Source organism: Rhagoletis zephyria, unplaced genomic scaffold, assembly GCF_001687245.7.
Source record: "Rhagoletis zephyria isolate East Lansing unplaced genomic scaffold, Rhagoletis_zephyria_1.1 Rzeph_scaffold_00019, whole genome shotgun sequence".
NCBI classification, from domain to species: domain Eukaryota; kingdom Metazoa; phylum Arthropoda; class Insecta; order Diptera; family Tephritidae; genus Rhagoletis; species Rhagoletis zephyria.
The window spans coordinates 739,749-763,286 of NW_016157103.1; the positions used below are offsets into that span (position 1 = coordinate 739,749).

The window sequence follows — 23,538 nt, forward strand, 5'->3', positions numbered from 1 at the left end:
GGCCTAATATATGCAGTAAAATTGCGTTCTCTTTTTAAAGGGACTTTGAAAATTTAATAATTTGATTAATTCAAAAAATGGTTTAAAACATTTAGTTCAATGTACTTAGGAAAACAGTATGGACATCAAATTAAAGTGCAAATTCTGTAGAAAAACAACAGATTAAATTTTTTGGTGCATAAGGTATTGAAAATGTCCTTAAAAATTTTATCCTTGAATATCCTTTAAATTTTGCAATATATATTTTGAATGATGACTCATATAAACTCGACAACGTTCTCGAATATAGTCCTTCTAACTTTATTTGCTTAAAAAAATAAAATTTCAATGCCCAAAAAATTTTAATTTTTGTAAATCCTACAGAGTTGTCTCTTTCATTTGGTACCCATTTTTATTCTACATTACACTGAATTTTTTAAATAATTTTTTAGAATTTATCATATCTTTGAAATTATAAAGATCTAATAAAAAAATTCTAAAACTAAAAACGCAGTTTTACTTTATTTGCCCCATAAGGTCGTGAGTATATTGATTGCTTGGTGTCTTTTGAATTTTTTTTTTTCAAACTGTTTCAATCTTTTTACTCAGAATTTTTAGAAAAATTTTAGGTACGCAATTTTATAAGTATAGCCCAATTTAGTGGGAGGAGGAGGATAAAGTGCAAGTTGCAAGTGACTAAAAATAACGTTGACTTTTTATAATTTTTTTGCTGGCGGTGTCACGCATTTACTTTCATAGTAAGTATGTTCGACATCATATTTATATGGAAGAAAATGCCCAGCAGCGTTTAAAAAATTCCCAAAAATCATAGGTATTTTGTATTTGCATTTTAATTTAATGGGCTATAAAACTGCGTTCCTCATATTTTTTTTTAAAGTGCTGAGTAAAAAGTTAGAAAATTTTTGCATCGAGCTTTTTTCGACATGCCTTAAGTTACTTTATCATATATGTAACGCTTAAGTAATAATAATAATAGATTGGCGCTTACACATATGTTAGTGCTTGGCCGAGCTTCTCCTAACGCTAAAGTAAATGCGTATAAATATAATTACTGTCTTTTGTTATTTTACTAATGAAATATTTTTCAACTTAAATATGTTTATTATATATTTTATGGTAGGACAGCTTCTCAAACTATATTGATGCAATTTTTTCTGGTTAAGTTATTAGAAAATAATGAATATCTAATCCCGGGATCCCGGAATTGTATGACCGATACATCCCTAATATAGACATATACGCATATATAATATCTAATTTAAAAAGATCTAATGTTATGACGTCAGAGTTGTTATTCAAGCGCTTCGTTAACTCTATTTTTAACCGACTTCGAATAATTCGTCGGAATACTTTTTTTTTGTTATGTACATATGTTACCGCATAACTTTGAACCACGTTAACCGATTTCTATAGTTATGCCATGCTAATTTGATTAAGATCCGATCATTAGGACATGAAGAAGTTAACTGTGGTCTTAGAATTCTATATGACAGCTGAAGTCGGTTTGGGTTTTTGCTTAAAAATTACTTGCTTTAAATTCTTTTGCGTTTTGTGACTAACCTATACATATATATATATGTATATATGTACATATCCGCCATTTTTTACACTTTATCGCTAACATTTTAATGAGAAATTCACTCGAATGCACTTAAAGTGCTATATCCCACTCATGGTTTGAAACTATTTAGTCGTTTTTTTACATTTATAGGCTTTTTTGCTTATGTTCCACATATGTTCCACAATATTTTTGCGTTATATCTCGCATCTTAGCACAAATTTTGTTTAGCTTGCTTTCTTGGATGTTTTTGGTTATGTTCCCCATACGATCCACTTATGTTCTACATGCTCATGGCAGAAATTCGCGCGGAGATTTTGCATTGACTGCGATTGATCGCTAATAGAAGACACCCTTTTGAGCACAGTTTGGACCAGGAATCGAAGTGTATTCACTTTAATTGTAGAGCACATTTCGAAATGAGTCTGGTTTAGTGAAGACGATAACCATAGCATAGCTTTAATATAAATTATTGCAATGATGTCGTATGCTCTGACAGTTTAACGCGTAACTTTGGTGAGTTTAATTGTTTACACATTACTGCAATTTAATTTTTAGTCAAGCGGTTTACTTGCACCTAACAGCTTTTTTTTCTAAGATAATCATCATTAAATTCGCTTCTTTCAAACACTTTTTTCACAATTATGGGCATAAGTAAAGAATACGCACCATTTCGATAAAGAAAAACGAGAAATGGGGTTTAAGAGAGTTTTAAGTGCTGAGCACACGTATTTATGTATATCAATTTTATACTGCGGAAATACAAATTGTGGAGATTCTATTTTATATAAAATTTATTTAAACGTAAAGGAAAAATAAATTCTCTTTATACCAAAAGCGCGATAACAGTAACCTAATAAGACTACTTTTGAAGAAAAAGCAGTTTAAAGGCAATTTTTTCATACACTTTTTATAAAAACCAATTTTTATCAGAAATATGAAACGCAAGGTACCAGAAGAAAGGTGGATTAATTTCCCTTAAAACGGTATATTAACTTTTACAAACGCTTCACAGATATTACGGTTTTTCAACAAGTAAATTTCGACCTTCGATATCTCGATTATTTTTAATTTCTGCATGTAAATTTAAATAATGTTATAATCAGCACAAAAAGTTCTATCGATTCCAATTTTTAGTTTTTTCCAGCGAAATGGTGCGTATTCTTTACTTGTCCCAAATTGTGCTTAGTTTTAAGCTATTAGGCCTTTTGCTTGCTCTAAAGATATTTTCAGCTTAGGTTCCGCATAGGTTCCATACGTATTTCGAGCTTCCTTTGTGATCTGTATGACATGCAACTAAGTTTTATTATGAGGTTCTTAAAAATAATTATGTTCCACATACAGTCGACATGGTTTTATTCGCTCTCTCCTTGGTATTTTAATTGCACAGTAAATTTTTTACGTATTCTATCACGCTGATAATGACCGATTTTTTTCTTTACATACATACCACATAAAATCCACTCAATTCAAAAGCTTTTTCGCAATCACGTTTACATAGTTTGAAGCTTTTAGGCCCTTACTTGCCTTAAAACATCATTTTTTTTAAACAAATATTTTGTATTCTATACATAAATCTACGGACTCAAGCTTAGCTTTCATTTCTTCAAAAAATTACGTTCCAAATATATTCAACATGAGTGCCACATTGATTTTCTGAGGATTTTGATTTCTTCATCCGATCCATTTAGTTTTGAACAGCCCCAAGTATGCGAAAGAAAACTTTTCTGAAGACAGCAAAAGTTTAAAGTAAATGACTCGTTTAGGTGAATAAAGGACATTTCAAGCAGTCCCAGAGATTTGCCTCTCAAAATTTGTGGGGTTGGTTTTTGCTTTGGAATTTTTTATTCTCTTTCCCTTGGTGTATAAATGTTCATATCTACATTTGAACAAATTTAATATTAATTCATGCGCCTTTGTTAAAAGATATAATTTCGGGGCATATTACTATCAGCACATTAACACTGTTTATTTTGTTAGTGCCTGCGCTGGTTAGCAAACGGTAACGACAACACAAAGCTGTAACTATTGACAGGACATACAAGACTAAAAATGCCTAAGCTACGAAAAGTGTGAGGCTGGCTAATGCTGCCTCGGAAACCGATACTCATTTTTATGCAAACAAGGAAACATGCGAACCACATACATACATACATACATAGAACAAAACAATGCCGAGTACATCTACATAGATACATATGTACGTACACAAGAACAACAACAATCACGCACAGGCACGCATACGCCATGTCATACCGCTACCCTTTCTTTACTAATCTATCGGCACTTTGGGGTGACGTTGTGTTTTGTGCGCTGACTGCGCTTTGTTGTCATTCAAGCAGCCAAATTGACAAGCAAACAAGCACAGCTGGCCCCACAGAGGAGCAACAATAAAGTAGGCATCGAGAAGAGCAACAAAAATATTTTAAGCAAGGCCGCTAGCTTAGTGGCATTGAATATGGCTCGTCGACTAGTTGGCCTGGCAGGTTGCCTACGTTTCAGCGACTCAATTGATTTGTTCATCAAAGCATTACTAACTTTCGGCTTATAACCTTTTAATTTATTGTTCCCTGTTGTGAATTAAATGCGTAGCAGTGCTGTTATGCGCGTGTTTGTTTTGTAATTGGCTATTTTTAATCATGTCCGACGTGCATTCCCTTACTAATTAAATGGGCATTCTTATCGCATGGTAACTACTGAAAGAGAGTACGTAATTGTTTAGCCAGTTGAAAACATGCTTTAGGCGATGAATGATTAGGCCAGTTTGTTAAAGAGGGAAAGCATTAATAATACAGACGTGATATATAGTAATTAATATATGGTAGGTGTTGAATGACAATTATCGCACTATCCATAATCACTTAACAACTGCGAGGGTATAGTGCAAACATGATTTGTATAAAAGGTTATTCTATATTTTTGTAAGTATACTGAGTTTTGAATGGCACAGTCAGTTGTTACATAATATACTTTTCAAATGTATTCCGTACGACTTTTAAGTTATAAAGAATAATCTGGTTTCGATTCACTGAACTTTGGGGCATACAGTGGTAAACGTTTCAATTTCTAAAAAATTTGACTTACGTTCCACATATCATCCACTTGAGTTCCACAAGATTTTTGTTTACTACGCGTTTATTGGTAGTAGTTTCTGCGAATTCTGTACATAATTGTTAACAACTGCGATATTCCCGCTTACAATCCAAATAAGAACAAACTTAGCGGATTCGCCCGCATTGGCCATGCAGTGCTTTAGTTTTTAATTTCCATCATTTCTGACTTTCGTACCGCATATCATCCACTTGAGTTCCACATGGTTTTTTTGTACTATATGCTTATTCATTATAGTTTTAGCGTTTTGTGTTCATAACTTGCGATAACTACAATATTCCTGCTTATGATCCACAGTTAGAAACATTCTTTTCTTCCGATTTACTAAAAGTTGACACGCAGTGCTTTAGTTTTTGATTTACAAAATTTTCTTCTTGCGTTTCAAATGATTTGCGCGTTTTTGTTCAGTTTATGAATAATATTTTATTAACGAGCTCCGTATTAAAAGGTATTAAAAAAAGAATACTAAACGCAGAAGCATGGAGTAAGAGACGTTTTTTTTTTGAATTTTTTCTTTGCACTGGGAATGTGGATCTTTAGCCAAAAAGCGCATTAAAAAAAACGGTCTCAAATTAAAATTTTTGCCACGCAGAAATTAACCTTTAATTTTTAATTTAGTAAGTATTTTCTCGAAAAGATGGTATTGAACCAGGGACCGAACATATTGATGAAAACTGTCATGGAAAAATTCATTATGGAGGAAATTTTCTACAACTAAGTGATACATAGCAATCGATTTCTTTTTTCACTGAGACTCAAATTTGAAAAAAAATTTTATTAGCAACTTATGTGCAAATTTAAAAAAAATAACAGTTATTTCTGATTTTTATATTATAAATCCAAAATGACAATTATTTTAGATTTTTATATTATATGTCTTAGATAACAGTGATTGTAGACTTTTATTTATAATAGTCATCAATAAAAATCAGTCACGGACTTTTATTTTTTAAATCATTCGTATAAAAGTCAGTAACATTTTTCGCAGTTGAGAAGGTGTTGGGAAACAAAAATGTTCTACGACTTATACAAATGACTTTTATAGGTATGATTTAAAAAATAAAGGGCAGTGACTGATTTTTATTTATGACCTTTATACATAAAAGTCTTCGATAACTGTTATCTAAGACATATAATTTAAAAATCAAAAATAACTGTTATTTGCAGATTATTTAGATAAAAATAAAAAGTAATTGTTATTTTGGATTTATAAAATAAAAGTCATTATTTAGATAAAAATAAAAAGTAATTCTTATTTTGGATTTATAAAATAAAAGTCATAAATAACGGTTAAATAAAAGTCGAAAAATAATTGTTAAGGAGCAATGTTTTTTAATAAAAGTTGTAACTGTTACGGTCCCTGGCTTGAACGCGTCACCTCGCCCATGGCAAAGTCCGTAAAGCAGGGCATGCGGTGGTGCTGCTGTTTTTCTGGGTTAGCTCTAGTTTTTGACTTACATATCTGAAACTAACTTGTATAGGCATGAAAACCTCAAGAAAGTATTGTTTTACTCTTTTGTGGAATACAAGTGTGATACAATATTTATTCGGTCGATCCATATCCATTCGAATATTCATTTCGGAAGTTCTGCGCACACATATGTAAAACTTTTCTTATATCAAGTTGCCTAATTTATCTCTAATTCATATACAATTTTGCATTTTTTGGTACACCTTACTGCTTATCGTTTTGACAGTTTTCGTAAGCCACTATATTTTACCACCACACAGCGCAAGTTGCGTGTAGAGTAAATAATTTTTCATAATATTAGTTTATAAGGCTGTTTTTTGTATTTTGTGCAAATTCCACACGAAATCCACATACGATCCACATACAATCCACATACGTTACACAAAAGATATACGCCATTTTTCGCTTTTCATACACATTAGACATTTTTTTTCTATTTTTATTCAAATACATATTAGAAATTTTGCATGGCTTTTTTAATAAACCACAATATATTCTTGAAGATATTCCTTCATGTCTAACATTATATTTAGCCGCACTGCCACGCTTTGCTCACTTTGCTCATTTTTCAATTCAATTATTTTTCCTACGCTAATTTCAATTATTAATTTATTCACTGTGCTAAGTATAAATAATCATTTGTTATTTTGAGTTTACGCATTAAAAAACGGTTGCACGCCTTTGCCGCTTGCGCTCTCTCGCGCACAACAGCAGTCTAAAAAATTGAATAGTCATCAATCGAATCACACATCTGTTCTTCATTTGTTTGCTCACTAATTTCATTGGTGTGCGTCTAAAGTTTATTTTTGTTTGTTTATTTACTTAAGCGATATTTGTGGTAGGAAGTGGGTAGTCAGTCGCGCGTATATGCTAATGTACTTGTTTACAAATTTATTTAATGAAATTTTCATCTCTAATATTAATTTTGGAAAAGTATGTACAAATATTAAAAATATTTTTCCCATTTGCTTTCAGTTTTCATTGACTTGCAGCGGTAAGTACTGAAAACTTTTATATTCAAGTGCGCGTACCTAATATTAAATATTTAATGACTAGAAATCGACATAATTCTGCTTTCCACATTTTAATTAATAGGCTACGCTATGGTCATCAATATAATTACTAAAAATCGAAGCACGCGGGAGAAGTAAACATTTTTTTTTTAAGAAAAATATTACAAAAAATTTATATTTGCGTTTTTTAAGTGCAATCCAACTTTCCAACAACGCTTCAACCCTTTAATATGCTTTATTCGACCCAATTGATAAGTCTTGAATGCTATTTACTGCAAGATTTTCTTATGTATTTTCGTATAGCTAAGTTATACAAATTTTGAAGAAAAAAATCCACATATGCTCCGCAAAATGTTTGAGTTATTAATTTTATGTAAAGCCGGCTTACTTATAAGCGTTGCAAAAGTGCCGAAAAAATACGTTCCAAACATATCATCCACACATACATATATTTTTTTATATAAAAGCAATTTTAATTCTTGAGGATCCACACACCCATAAAGGAAATTTATGTTGGCAAAGCTTTTTCAGACTGTTTTGTGGCATTTCACATACGATCCACATATGTTCCGCCACGTTTTTGTGTAATTCAACAACAACTTTATTTTACGCTTTTGCTTCTAGATTCTTGTGGCTAAAATATTTTTTGTGGATTATAATGTATTAAAAAGTAAAATATTTTCGAATGCCATTTAATTTTTGGGTGCTTATTAAGAGAGTTGCCAGAATTGCCCTGTTAAACTAATGACGTTTTCAGTTCTACCAAAAAACGTTACCTTCTCATTGCCCGCTTCGCTCAAACAGCAAAAGGAGGGCAATAAGAAGGCAATTTTTTTTTTTGTAGAAAAGAAACCGCAAAAAAAATCACATAAGATTCAGATATATTACTATTTATTTGTTTTTGCAATTTAATATTGCAGCATTTTTTGGTATGCATAGTTTTCTATTTCCGCTCGTAAACGATTCTTTTCATTTCGACTCACTTAAATAATGTGTAATTGTGCGCACTCACTAGTCTAAGCAAATTATTTTCTCAAGAACAAATTAAAATATCTGGCCTTTTTTAAATAGTATTGCTTACATGCCAACTAAAATCTCACACATGCATTCTACATAAAATACACAGGCGTTTTTGTCGATAAAAAGCTGCTTTTGTCATTTCAAACAGCATTTAGAAACATTCGCATATCATCCACTTATGTATCTACGTTCCACTTAAAGTCCACACAACTTTTCGGTCTAATATTTAGTTTATCCAGCTCTTTTTCTTTCATTTGCGTTTTGACATAAAATTTGCATATGATCCACATAAAGTCCACATACCTCCCACATAAAATTAACAACAATTTTGGCAAAATTTTAATTTCACCAAGTGTTTCGCGTGTAAATTTCTTTTAAACTGTTGCTCATTTTATTTGAATTTAAGATACATTTAAATTATGTAATATCTTTCAACTGGAGTGTTCGTTAATGACACAACTTTTATGTTCTGTGTTTTATGGCAAATCGAAAGTTGCTAATGAATTTGCATATTTTTCATCTCGATTGGGTTGGGTAAGTCTGGCGAATTTAGTTGTTAATTATTTTCCATTATACATATACCTACGGTGACCATAAATATATTTTGAAAATGCAGGACAATTTTTCAAAAAATTTTCCTACATATAATTGCGTAGTATAAAAATAAGAAAAATATACTACATATATACATTCCTCGTCATTTGAATAGCGCACCCTTTTTTTGATTTTCTACCATACAAAGTATGCTTGACAAAATTTTTATATGGAAGAAAGTGCGCAACACCGTCAACAAAAAAAATCTCGCCCCTATGTTTACTTTTTTTTTAATTTTCAAAAATTTTTTAAATGGGATGTAGACGTAGAATATGCTGTATTTTTATAAAAAGTTAATGAATATTAAACAAACAAAAGGCAAACTGTACCTACTAAGTATTAAAAGGATGCGCTATTCAAAAACCGAAGAGTGTATATTTCTTAATTATTAATCCAATTTTAAACTTTAAACATTAATCACATTTGCTTCATTGGCATTAATACCCATGGTTTCAAAGAATTGTTTTCGAGATTTGTTCGAAAAACGTATTTTTAGTACTTTTTCAGTTATTCCTCAATATCTCATGAAAAGACAACAGTTCGAAAGGTATTGATGGGCTCTTTGGAAAAATATATATTTTTTGTGCAGATTGTGTTCCGTAACATCTACATTTCTCATCAGATTTTCATTTACTGTAAAAAGAAAATGATTGAAATTAAAATTTTTCGATTTCGGTCGCTTGTAACACTAACAATTTTCATCGAAATCGGCAAAGTAATATATTTTTGTAAGAGGACTGTAGGTCGCTTATGTTGATTGGATAATTTTTTCATGAGATATTGACGAATAGGTTCGAAATGTACCAAAAACACGTTTTTCAAAAAAAATTACGAAAGCGCTTGTTTGAAAGGAAAATTGGCTTGGAAACTATTTTTTTTCTTAAGCGATTACCACAAAATTTGTAAAATAGTGTTATCGATATATTTGATGCTGGTCTTCAATTTCTCGCCATCCATTGTCCATAACCGTACAATATTTAGAACGCATTGACTAGTTGAACCTTCAAAACCAGCTTACCCTTATGTAGTTATCAATTATTTATCGACACTGCTTTTATTTCGATTAGGAAAAGTTAATTTTAAAATATCGAAGAAAATGCGGGACAAAGGCAGGACACTTGGAAAAAATCAGTACATTTTGGGGGTTTTCTGTTTTGAAAAACTACGCAGGACAGACCTTTAAATAACAGTACGGTCCTGTAAAAAACAGAACGGATGGTCACCGTACATATACCTCAGTTTTCGGATAATTTTCACTTTTATACCTCACACCTTTCATTTGTGTAGTGAATCCCTTTCAGTGTTGGCCTGGTTTTTGCAGTAGTCTCACGGACTACTCATTTTTGTTGGCTGTTTTTTTTCGTTTACTGCACGACCGCTGTTGCGGCGGTCACAAACCTCAAAGGTCCCAAAGTGATTATATTAAAATGACAAGCTCTATGTAGCTGGAGCAGGATGTTAGTAGAAGCAGCAGCAGCAACAGCATCAGCAACCACTGTATGCGCTACAAGTTTCCATAAAATCAACCGCAAAAGCTACACGGATACGAAATAGCAGACAAGAAGTTGGTCAGCAGCGGAAAAGAACACGCACAACTTACTTACTACCAGTGCATGGATACACATAAATTTACATGTGTTATCTGGGACGCTTGCAGAAACCGCCAAACAAGCAGAAAATATTTTTTGTATTTTTTTTTTAATTTTTTTTCGCCTTATCTTCCTTTACGACCTGCTGCTTTATGCCACGTTCGTATGTACATAATGAAGAGCGAATGACCAAAGCAGAAATAAAACACAAGAAAAATTACAGCAATGAAGGTAGCTCAGCTGCTGGCCGTAGGGACTTTGCAGCCTCATTGATGACCGCTGAGACATTGAATGGATTTTCTGGCGTTCGTTTCATTCGCTGCCGTATACAGTGCGGTATGGTGTGCGTGAAGTAAGCGTTTTTTGGAGGGGGTTAATAAACAATAGAATCAAATCGATTCGAGACAATACCTTTTGGGCTGCTGCTCTTCTTCTTTACGTATCAGATTTCACTTCTGAGGCCAACACGTGTATGTTGATAGGCTTTATTTTTGGCTTTTTTTTCTTGCTGCTCATCGAAAGGCATATAATCGGCGTAAAAGGAAAAGAAGATCATTTTATCTTTTGGCTACAGACCTTCGTGGCACCACATTAAAATTATACTGAATAAAATTTGGTTTGGTTTTATTTGTATTAAGGCGCAGAGTAAAAACTGCGAAAAAGCATTGCAAAATTTTTAAACGACCCTTAGATATAGTTTTTCTCATACACCACGTAATAAAATATTTTTTTACATTCTTATTTTTATGCAGTTTTAATAGGTTCCACATACGTTCCACACAGTCCCAAGTCAAAACTTGTAAAATTTTTTTGGTAACCACGCAAATATTTTAACATTTTTAACCTTACATAAAATCCACATACATTCCACATGCAATCCACACAGTTAAATGTTAAAATTTGCATTATTCCAAATATTTTTTATAACCCCGCACATATTTTAACATTTTCACCCTGCATAAAATCCACATACGTTCCACATAGGTTCCACATAAAGTCTGCATGCTTTCCGCAACAAATTCACTCAGTTTTTTTTTTTCAAGAATTTAATTTTCCAACCACCCATAAAATTAAACTTTCACTCGCCTGCAAATTTGCTGCCCAAAGCCGCTCGCCCAATTATTCTATCCCCCATATGGGAGTTCATTGTCCCAAGCGCCTAAAATGCTGCTGCGGTCACACATATGTACATACATATGTTTATTTGCGGTTCAATATTTTCTTCTTCATTTATTTTCCTTTTCTTTTCCTTTCTATCGCCAGTGAACCACTGTAGTGAATTGCAAATTGAATCAAAACATACGAATAGCTGCAGCGTGTGTTTAATGTGTGCGCGCCTATAAGTATGCTACTTGGATGTTGTCAAAATCACTAAAACTCGACAAGCATCGGCAAGTAGAAAAGAATTAGTGAATGTGCGCGTACATATGTATGTATGTGCACAACGAAGCGGAAATCTTTATTTTATATAGTTTGCTTAAAGCCAAAAATAGCCGCACAAGTAAAGAAGTTTTGGTTGCTTTTTTTTCTGGCGCAGAAGAGGAGAAATCAATTTTTACGCTATATTTTTTGCTTTCATAATTTCCGAAACTTTCGCCTTTTTGCGAATTTTTGATGCAACATTTTTTTCTTAATTTTTTGTTATTATTATTTTTTATTTCCTTTTTGCCGGCAAATTTGATGACCGGCGTCATTTTGTGACGCGCGCTCCTTCATTTGCAAATAAAATACTCCTTATTTTTATGGCATATTTTATGGCGCTTACTTTTAATGACAATTCTTCTCAAGCGTTTATAAAAACTTACCTTAATTAAATTTCGTGTGGCATGTGATTCGCGCTGAAATTACAGAATGCAAGAAAAAAGTTAGTTAGACAAGATTTATGGCTTTAATAAAAATGTCGTTAATAAACTTAGCTTAGGATTAATGTTTAATTTAATTAAGCTTCAGAAATTGAGTCACACACAGCAAATATGTATTGTTGTTTTACTTTTCGTTGCATAATTATAGGCTGTGTACATTGCACGGAATACGTAGATTTGAAGTATTTGAAATTAAAAATAATTTCATTCAATTCATTTTAATTGCATATCTTGAGGCGTACGTGCAGCAGGATTGATAATTTACGACCAATATCTATACTAAAGTACCTGTGCCGATTTCTGATAGTTAATTGAGCCTAGTTCATGTGTGAACAGTTTTTGTTGCATACTTTTGGGTGCATAAATATAGGCTTTTTCCAAAAGTTCAATACCAAATTAAATTCAGGACATAATAAAAGCAATAAAGCCTAAATTACTGAAAATTAAAAACTTTTAAAAGTCTGAATTCAAGTAAGTTTACTTATGTAAAATTAATATTTCTACTGCCTACTTATAGGCTGATTATTTGTCAAACTTGTTTTATTGCATATTGTTTACTAAAATAAGTGCAACTTATGTCAGAATTAATGTCTCTATTCAGCAGTCCTTTTGCAAAAAATTTAATCGATATTTTTAATTGCCTGAATTTAGGCGCTGACTGACAGCGTTTTAGAAGAATTTCCGACCGAAACAACAAAACGAAGTTTAATTACTTTAGGCTATAGAAAATATAAAAATAAATTTAAAGTAAATAATTAAAACCATTGAAAATACTTTTCTTTACACTATTTCGCATTCAACACCTTACTCGTGTTTTAAATTTACACAAACACAATTTCCTCCAAAGTCTATTCCATATATCAATGCTGTGAGAATTTTTTTTTATAAATAAACCATCAATGTATAGTGGTAGCCTTTAATTATGCATTGTCATTGCGTGTAAAAAAACAGTTAATGCGCTTTTTATTTCTTTCATTGAACTATTATGACATATTGTTAATAAATGATTATGTGTTGCATACTTTTTGGCTCACTAATGAAATTGGCTTACAGCAGCAAATTGTAAAATGAGATTAATGCCATACATTGTATATTTTTAGCTGCGCGCAGAAGGCGAAAAGTTTAATTTGATTAAAGTTGTGATTTAATTATACAGTTTTCAGCATTTAAAGCATACTTTCAGGAGTTGTTGACATTTTTCGTTGCTTTTGTTTTCATTGAAGAGATAATAAGCCTGCTTTCAGCGAAAAGCAATTGATTTCAAATATACAATATGTAATTTTTTTAATTTTTTTAATAACTTTATAGCATACTTTTAGGCGGCTGTTTAACTTTTACGGCCTCTGAGCCCATAAAAATGAGCTTCGTGCAAATATTAGGCTGGTCAGACATGATTACTGCAATGTAGTTATTTTGCGAAATAAGCCTTGCATGCTTTTAGGCTACTTTTTATGATTCAATGCTGTAGTGAAATAAAAAAATAAAAACTAATTCCACTTATTCATTTAAATGAAGTTCAACTCAATTGTCGTTTCGTTTAACTCTTCTATTATTTACGCAAATGAAGCTTATTTGTAGCAAGCTTTTAAGCATATTTGTTCAATTCAACACTTTTTATGACTATTATTTTTTAAATGAACTCACTTATGGCATTTCAATCGAACTATTAACATAAACGCTTGAATTTCATTGAATTATTAAACATTGCATACTTTTTCGGTAAAAGATTATTTTCTATAAAATTTAAAATCAAGCGCAAAAGCAATCAAATCGATTTATGCATAGCGTTTATAAATTTTTAAACAGCAAAACAATCGCTCGACTAATCTATGCAAAATTTTAATTAAAACAGCCGATAAGTATGCAATAGAAATACACGAAAGTGTATCGCACACAGCAGCAACAGCGTCTACCAATGAAATTTAATGAAAATATAACCCCTCCCCCTCCCGCGTTTCGCTCACTCTCCTCTAGCCCACACCAGCTTGCCATGCCGTTATTCACGAGCAACCGCAAATTTTGACCTCGTGACCTAAACTCTATGTAAGTGGTAAGTAGAGAAGCTGAAAGCAGCACCGAAAAGTATACTTAACATAAAGTAATCTAAAGAAAACAAATAAACGCAAAGCCGCTTTTGCAGCAACTGTGTGTAACTGGGGGCGGCTGAGTTTTGTTTGTGCGCCTAAAAGTCCCCATCGACACTTTGAACTTGTTAACCCTTTTACTTTCACTTGATGTGGTCTTGTGTAAACGCACTTTTTGTCGCTCGCACAGGCATACGCAAAACATATAGAGACTGTGTCGCCATTTGCAGAGGGCGTTAGTTGAGTTAACTTTGCAGTCACGCCTTCACTGGCAGACACACACACACACACACACATTCTTACAATGTTAAACAGCAAGGCACACCGGCAAGTTTATTAAAATTCTATGAAAATCTGTACAAGCAGCCGCTGTTTGTCTCATTTACAGTTAAAAGCAAATGTATGGGTGAACTACAAGGGAGATGTTGGTGTTTATTGGGGCTTTTGTATAGCATACTTTTAGGCTGGAGGGTAGTGCTGCGGTTTATGTAGGTCTTTTTGTCACGTATTCGGTGTAGCAGCGGCTGTAAATTCAATCCGTTGATGTGTAAATACAAAATTAGTGAGTATTTTTCAATCAAAAGTGAGTTGAATGGAGAATGGAAATTTGAGTCAGTTTTAAGAGGGAGGCAAAGAGCTTTTGAATGTTGAAGGAAATTTCAGTAGAATAAAACATTGTGTAAGGTAGAAATTTCCATAAAGGAGTTTAAAGGCACATGGACTAGCGCAGCCAAAAGTATGCAAGTGTATATTCGTAGGCTTTCTTTTTAATGAGGGAAAAAAGCTTTTGCGATAACAACCAAAAGTATGCTTTGAAAATTTAACATAAAATGTGAAATATTCAAAGAAGCAGAAAATTTCTGTAGATACCACCATGGTAAAAGGACTATATTAGTCATTATAGAGTCTATTAGGCAGCCAAAATATGCAATAAAATATCTTAGAAACCTTAAAAAAATTGCGAAATCAAAGCAACCAAACGTATGCCCTCAAAAATTGTATTCAATTAAAGAAGAAATTTGAACGTTCAAAGTTAGACTTCTGTTACATTAGCAAGCTTAAGAATAATTTAAGGCTGTGGTTATGCAATCGAAACCTTTAAAATTTGTTTAGAAAGCATTTTTATTGAACTTTCGACATAGTTTTTATAATTTTGGTTAAAGTTACAGCTGGAGCGCGCCCAAGCAGCTAAAAGTAGGCAACAAGTTTTAACGAGCGTATCAAATATGCAAAAAGAAATTGCAGGAATGCATTTTTAGTAATAATTAGTAACCGATTCAATACAACAGCAACGAATACCATGCAGTAAGAAAATTTAGAAACCTTAAAATACTTTTGCAGAAGTCTGGTGCCTTATTTTAGACCTTTGATGCATTACCGAGCTTATGACTAACTAAACAAAATAATTTTAGCCTATCATTATGCTACAGAAATATTTTAAAATTAAAATAAAAGGAGTTTTCATAGAACTTCCGATAAGTTAAAAGTTCACAAGTCAAGATTTAAAAAATTAGAAAATACTTTTGAGAAAGTCTAGTGGCTAAATTTTAAGCTTTGATGCATCCAAAGCTTCGGATTGAGGAAAAAATAGAATTATGCTATGAAAATATTTTAAATTAAAATACAATGCAATTTCTTATTAAACTGCCGACATATATTTTTTTTACTTTGGGACAGAATGATTGCAGCTAAAATTATGCAACGATTTTTAATTACGTGTAAAATTCTCAAATAATAGAAGGGCTAAACGAGTTGAAATTTTTAACTAGTTGTTATGAAATTGTTAAAAGTTAAAGCACCTAAATGCATGCAACAAAAATATAAGAGGATTAAAAAATGTGTGAAAAAGTACAAAGCCACAATTTGAATGCTTGTTGCATTACCTGCTTTAATATTGATTAAACAAAGTATTTTGAGCCTATAAGTATGCAACTTAACGCATATATAGCCTTCTACATAAATTTACTGAGTTTCCTAATATTTTGAAAACTACTAATCAGTTGCTACAATAAGTATGTAGTTAAATCAGAAAACCCTTAAAATAAATTCCCACAACCCCTAAAAGTATGCATTTATATCAGAAAAAAAATAATGAACTCTAACAGCGGTTATTAGCAAGGCATTATAGCTTTAGCAAACCAATAAAAACTTAGCGCTTGAAGCAATTTATAAAGTCAATAATGATTTTAAAATTTCAGAAAGATCCTTACTAGTTTCCATCGAAATGCGCTTATAAATTCTTTTTTAATTCGATGAAATTTCCAGATTCAAGAAATTTAATGCGCAACGGCCCTCTGAAATATGCCAGTATTCTGTAGATTAATTCCAACAGTATTTAGATAGTTTTAGCCCATAAGTATGCAGCGCTCTAAGTCATTCGACAATTAAAAAGTTTTTAAATTTAGAAAAATTAAATACTAATGGGTGGCGCCCTAAAATAGGCAATGACTCAAAATGTTCCTTAAACGGTTTCCAAAGTAGTTAAAAGCAACACACAGCCTACAAATATGCAAGGCAATATAAAATAAGCGCTTTAATTATTCTAGCGCTTTTAAAATTTACAAACATCAGAGTAGTAGTCGCATGGAGGTATGCAATAATTAAAAAAAAAATTATATTTTTCTGAATTCATGGCATACTTTAAGGAGCTGTGGGCTACAGATTACGGCAAAAAAAGAACTTTTGATTTGAAAAGACACTGTAAGCGCCTTTTTAATATTGCGCCTATAATTGCTACTATCTGCTATGGGATTCCCGTAATCTGTAGCCCACAGCTCCTTAAAGTATGCAATGATTTCAGAAAAATCTTTCAATGAATTCTCAAGGCCGTTAATAGCAAGTCGCGGAGTTATTTTTTCAATTTTTCCTTCTCCATTTTGTCTTTATTGCCTACCCTCCATTGAGCGCATGCTCTTGTGTAAAATAAATTATAAATCATATACAGTTAATTAAATTGCTTACACACCAACTAGCGCGGTCATATCGCATTAGCTTTAATCAATGCACAAGTAAGTGTTAGCCACGCCGACCGCACGCCCGCTCTAAAGCGTATGCCACGTGAGACACGCTATACGCCACCTAATAATAGACTTACTTACTAAATACTAAAGAGCAGCACGCTATGCACCTACTACATGATCGTATAGAATATTTTTAGGCGCCACTTAAACAAAACGAAATGTAATGAAACAACTTTAGCTACACAGTGTAAGCGAGCAGGTGTGCGCGAGTACATGGCGGTGTTAATGTGTATCGAAATAACAACAATTTCAGGGTTATTGTACGCTATAATGGCAGCAGTAAGAAGAATGGATGATTTAGTGCATATTAAGGCATGCTAAGCCGCAAAGTAAACGCGAAAACACGGCGACTACTTAAATCTCGCTGACAAAAGGCCACTCACGCTTAGCGTAACAAATGTAAATATATTTTTTTTTCTTAACACGCTTGCACGCAATGCAGCTAAATTACGCATATATTTGCTATAAAAAGGCACATAAAAAAATTAGAGAGCTGCATCGATACGCCGGCTACACGCAATGGTAAATAGGCTTTAAGAAAATTAAGGTGCCATGAATGGCGCAAAAACAAAGTGCTTAGAAAAACGAAAGAAAACGCAATGTGCGTGGCCAAAGAAAAATGCCATTTAAATGCTCATTAAATAGTAAATGCACGTTTCACATGTGAAAAGCGGGCGCCTAAAAGCTGCTTAAAATACGTATAGTTAAGCGGTCATAGCTGCCTAAGGAGGCAAACAAAAGCATTTAGCGTGCTAAAGTGCGAAAAAAGAAAGAAGCAAACGCTATTTTTTGTCAGATTACTATCAGTCTAAAGCCTACTCATACATTATTTTACGCCTACTTTTAGGCGCACTTCAACTTTAAAGCAACTCGGCGGACAATTTAATAGTTTTTTCTTTTTATTCTCTAGCGCACACACTCGACAGCGGTGTGAAGGGCACTTAAACACTTGCCCTTCCTGTTCCTAAGCTTTATATGCGCCTAGTTGCACACCTTTTTTTCGTTGTTGTCATCAGCCATCTTTCATCTTTCAATGTTGCTTTGCTACACACTTCCCTGTGGGGAAAATCTCTATTTCTGAACTGGTGCGCTTCTAGTATATTTAGACCCAGTAGTGTCAATTGCCCCCGCTGCATCGCTTTTTCGATAGTTCCGAACCAATTCTAAATTCGTCACCTTAGATATAGTTTTCTAATGAAAAAAGTGAAATAAAATACTCTTATAAAAGTAGCACATTTCGTTGATTTTTGGTGGAGGTCTGGTTCGTTTTTGGCGTTAAAGATCTATTACGGCACTAGAAATTTGGTTCACTAGTTCGCGGATTCCCTACAGGGTTACTATAGCTATGTATGTTGATTTTAGCTGCTTACAAGCTGTAGGCTCCCAGGGGTAATGTCATTACGTTAATGTCCTGCCAAATGTGTTTAGCAGCTGCAAGATTAACAACGCAGACACATATTTTGGTCGCTGTGGGAATGTAAAGAAAGAAGGTTACTTTACTTCGCTAAGATTATTTGATGTACTTCAGTTGTTGTAGCTAAAGAGTGTATCCTTTAATGTGGATAGCCTGTTAGCTGAGTTTTACTTAAAAAAAAAACTCACTTCCGCCTAAAAGTATGCTGTGTACTTCGAAAATGTGCTTAAGCTGATTTCAAGGTGTTACATCCATCAATTAGCCTTTTGTTCTCAAATGAAATGAAATGAAATGAAAGTATGCGATTTTGCCACGACGAAAAGGAGAATTTTGAATGTTCGAATAAATCGCTGCAGCAAACTAGGCAAACAAAATTGAGTTTCGTAAAAATATTTAAAAATATTCAATTCCAGCATCAAATGGAGATGAAAAAAGATTTTTTAAATTTTTAATCGAATTTTGCTCTTTCATTTTCTTTTAGCAACTAAAATTATGCTTTGGTTTTTGCTAACTCCTGAATAAAAATTTTAACGTGTTTAACGCATGTTTATGAACTTTAAAGGGCTGTTTGCAGCTCTCAAGAAAACTAAAAATTCATAATGGGAAAGAAATTTTTTTCTATCGAAATTTCTTAAATCAGTTTGCAGTTCCCAAAGTACTTTTTCAACCAACAGAAATAATGAAAAATATTTTATGCGGTTTTTGACAGACGTGAAACTGGCCCCTAATAGTACATATGTTAAACATTTGTTGAAAAATATCGATTTATTTCAAAAAATTCATTTAAAAAAATCACAACTTTTTTTTCAAATACACAGGGAGAAAAAACTTCTAAAACGAATAAAAATATGCAATGAATTTTTAGTTCTAAAAGTATGCTGCACTGTTTGCTCCAAAAGCAAACACACTTTTCAAAAGCTCCACATGCGCCCAAATATATGCAACAAATATACGAAGTACAAAGAATTTATAAGTGTACATCAAGTTGTCGTTATGTACCTAAATGCATGTTGTGACTTTAGCAGACAAAATTAGCTTTATTAAAAGCCTGTAAAAAACTTTTAAATTGTTAAATGAGAAGAAGTATGCCAAACTGATGTAGAAAGTTGACAACAATGTAAACTATGAGCATGGTCTGCAGTTTCAAACTTCAAGCATTGGACAATATACATACATATCTGCGCTAAATTTGGAGACCGGAGAACCAAATTTTTTTTTTTGCTTCACCCAAAAATATGCAGAAATAAAACAATTGTGTTAGAAAGCGTTTAGTAAGTTAAGTATTTTAAATAAGTAAATGTTAGTAAATTTTTAACAGTTAATTTCTTATGAAAGTATCAGGAGTAGACAATTGTCAAATGGCTACGGAAAGTATGCAATATTTTCTGAGCGAATGTGGTTCCAAAAGTTCCCCTATTCTTCTCGAATACTCTCAACTCAGTTGGTTATTGGAATCATATCTGGTTACTGCCTATAGGTAATACAAGCAGGAGGATAGGGGTTTCCAACAAACGACTTGTTTCGAACTGCGAGATCAAGTGGAATTCCAAAAAATTCCAAGCCCCATATTTTTATAATATTTGATGTGCTGCGATTTTTTACGAAATTAAACAAAAAAATCTAATCAACCACGAATTTTAAATAAACATTTCTGTTTTTAAAATGTTTTTCTTTTAAATTTTTCCGAAAATTCTAGATTAAGATTTCTAAACCGTCAACAACTTTACAAGAGCTTCATTTTGTATGATACTTCACTAACTATTTTTTAAACTGTTTTTTTTTTTTTAATGAAAATTCCATATTAGATTATAGGGGTACTACGCAAGGTGGTGTCCTCTCTCCCCTGCTCTCGATTGCGGTTATAAAGGACCTTCTAGAGGATCTGGAAAAAGTGTTGGAAAAGTTGATCTGGCTCAAGGTAACCTGAACTCCCAGCAAGACAGAACTTGGGTTATTTACCAGGCAGTACAAGATACCCGTGGTGGCCCTTCCCTCGAGTGGGGTGTTCGTCTGTGGCTTTCAGACTGGGTAAAGTACTTAGGCTTGATCCTGGATAGGAAGCTGTCGTGAAAGCCTAACATTGAGGAAAATGTAAGAAAGGCGTCGGTTGCCTTGTACTGCTATAGGGGATCTATCGGTAAAAGGCGAGGTCTCTCGCCCAAAGTAATTCATTAGCTCTATGAAGCCAGATTTAAGTCTATCTTGTTTCACGAAGCCCTTGCCTGGTGTAACTTACTAGAGAAGGTTATACTTGTATAACAACTGGAGTGTTTACAGCGGATCGCCCTAATCGGAATTAGAGGAGCATTAGGAACCATACCTACACTGGCTCTTAACGTCATGTTGAACACGGCGCCTGCGAATATTTCAGACAAAATTGTCACAGCAGGAACTGCTATTAGACTCAGAGAAACCGGGTGATAAAACCCTGGACTTCTGGAGGGCTTTTACCTCGGCCTGAACACATAGATTACAGCGCCTCCGAAATGGCCCCCAGAAGCTCCTGGAGGTTTCGGGAGGTTTTTTCTGTCAAAAACTTTCCACCAAAGCTACGTTCAGGCTTCCGGACATCTGCAGTGTCTTTCAGGTGGAAATCATGAAGGAAGCGGTAGACTGAATGCTATAGGGTGTGATGGTGCTCTCAAAATCGGTAAAAAAAAATGTTTGTATCAGCTGTTAAGAGGAAGATGAGGTGGAATCATCTCCAGACTTTCTTTTAGACTGTCGTTTAGACTGTAGACTGGAAGCATTTTGGCTCGCACTTCTTAACTAACACTGAGCTCTCAGGGATCGAAATGACCCGCATTCGAATTATAGTAATCGGCTCGCAGCGTTTCGGTGACTAAATTAAGGATATCTGTTGAGTTTTTTCGTGGTATCACAAAGCACAATCTCTTAATTGTGGAAGTGTGTCCTTTGCTTGGGGAAACCACTTTAACCTAACCCAAGCTTACCTATACTTCTTTGAGCTAAGACAGTTGGTCACATTAAGTATACCCCACGTTGAGCGGCAAAAAGTTAAAAAGTATGCTACCAAAAGAATAACCTCTTTTAGTCTACATAAATGCCAAGAAGTATGCAGTAGAGGGTAGTTTTTTTTTTGATTTTTCGGATATCGAATTTCGAAATTTTCGCCCAACTTCACCTGATACAGCATTTTCCTCATCTACTATAGTCCGTAATAATTGCCTTAAATTAATGGAATTATAAATATAAAAAAGTTTAATAAGCTTATAAGTATACATACATACTTCCACTACTCATTAATATGCAAGTGGCAGATTTTGCACACATACATACAAAGGAAGATACTCCCCTGCAGTACGGGTGAGTGACTACAGGACTGCTGAATCGGTAGCTACCTAATAAACACCGTCAATTACCGACCGACTACTTGCAGTGTATTTCATCGATTACTTTTACAAGGCAATGTCCTAGGCGGTAGTCACCATCGGCTCTCTCTGCACTACCGGGAGTTACTAAAGTAGTCACTTGCGTGATTTATGGGCGCCCTCTGTCGTAGTTTTTCGCTATTCTGCTTACGACTGGTTCGACTCTGCACTACCATGTGCACTACCACGGGTTAATAGAGTAGCTACTTACCTAGGAGTAGGTGCAGTAGCGGTTCAAAAGTAGCGATTGACTCCAGCAGTACTGGAGGGTCGTGTTTACGTCCGTATGTGTATATGTGCACAGGTATCTTGCACTTCACATTATACATTATCGATTACTTAAGTGTCTACTTAGAAGAGTCAAAGGCCCGACCATGAGCACAGCCCAACAAAGATGGAAAGAGAATTTATTTGTACCTGTAACTTCGAATAAGTATGTATGTATATCACTAACTACATACATGTAAACACATTACATTCACATGGTAAGCTAGCCAGATATCATTGCCTAGCTTTAGGCATACAAGCCAGCGCAAAATAAAAGTATAGAAACTAATCGAGCGCTCATAATTTCGCACAATTAAGCTACGCTCGAAGGCACTAAGTAAGTACAAATATATGTCTATATGTATGCATGTACGTAGCTAGGGAAGTGAGATAAAGTTAGCAGTTGAAGGCGAATGCGGAATACCTTCGTTCATCGAGCACACAAACACATCAACCCATTCGCGTATATATTTTTTGCTGCTGGGGATAGGGTAATTTTGTACATGACTGCACTGCAAGGAGTAGTACATTGAACCCATCCGCAAGCAGCTGTGGGGATGTTAATCATTCATTGTCACGCACACAATTGCAAGTATGTATTTATGTACGAAGATGTAAATACTTACACGTATGTACATCCCTAATAGCAGGTGCACATTTACATTCGTTCATATTTATTGTAGTTATTTGTTCTCCATAAACCCTTCTAGATATTTGGTGTTAAGCGGTAATTTTCACCCTTCCGACGTTCCTCTTTATTCAATTTACCCTTCTCCCGCAGGCTTTGGCTTTCTCTCCCTATGGTTCCGTTGCTGTCATAAGCGCCTTTTATTTATGATTTTCACACCCTCGTTTCGGTTTTTGTTTGCTGCTTTTCTCGCCCTTCTGCCCCTAATATCTTGCTGTGCAGTACTTTTCATACTTAATGAACTCATTTCTACCCACTTACAAGCTGCGTCATTACTAAAGTTTACTAATTTACAATTTAATTACAAATGGCAAATCAACAAAGCTTTTCATACTTTTTTTTTGTTGTTGCAGCTGCTGCTTCACAGGAATAAAAGTGAAACATTAAAGACGTGTTAAAACATAAAAGGAGAACTACTAAAACCTCACTCCAAGTGATTTATTGAATGGTAGGGA

The 23,538-nt window shown here is 33.7% G+C and overlaps 1 protein-coding gene across 2 annotated transcripts in view; it reads right to left on the reverse strand.

The window, feature by feature from the left end:
• Nucleotides 1-23,538, reverse strand: part of norpA (no receptor potential A) — a 196,884-nt gene that overhangs the window by 125,868 nt on the left and 47,478 nt on the right. For both annotated transcript variants that reach the window (XM_017614528.1, XM_017614534.1), the window contains exon 2: nt 12,162-12,194. The gene's annotated coding sequence lies outside the window, so the exon portion shown is untranslated. The remainder of the gene's footprint in view (nt 1-12,161; nt 12,195-23,538) is intronic.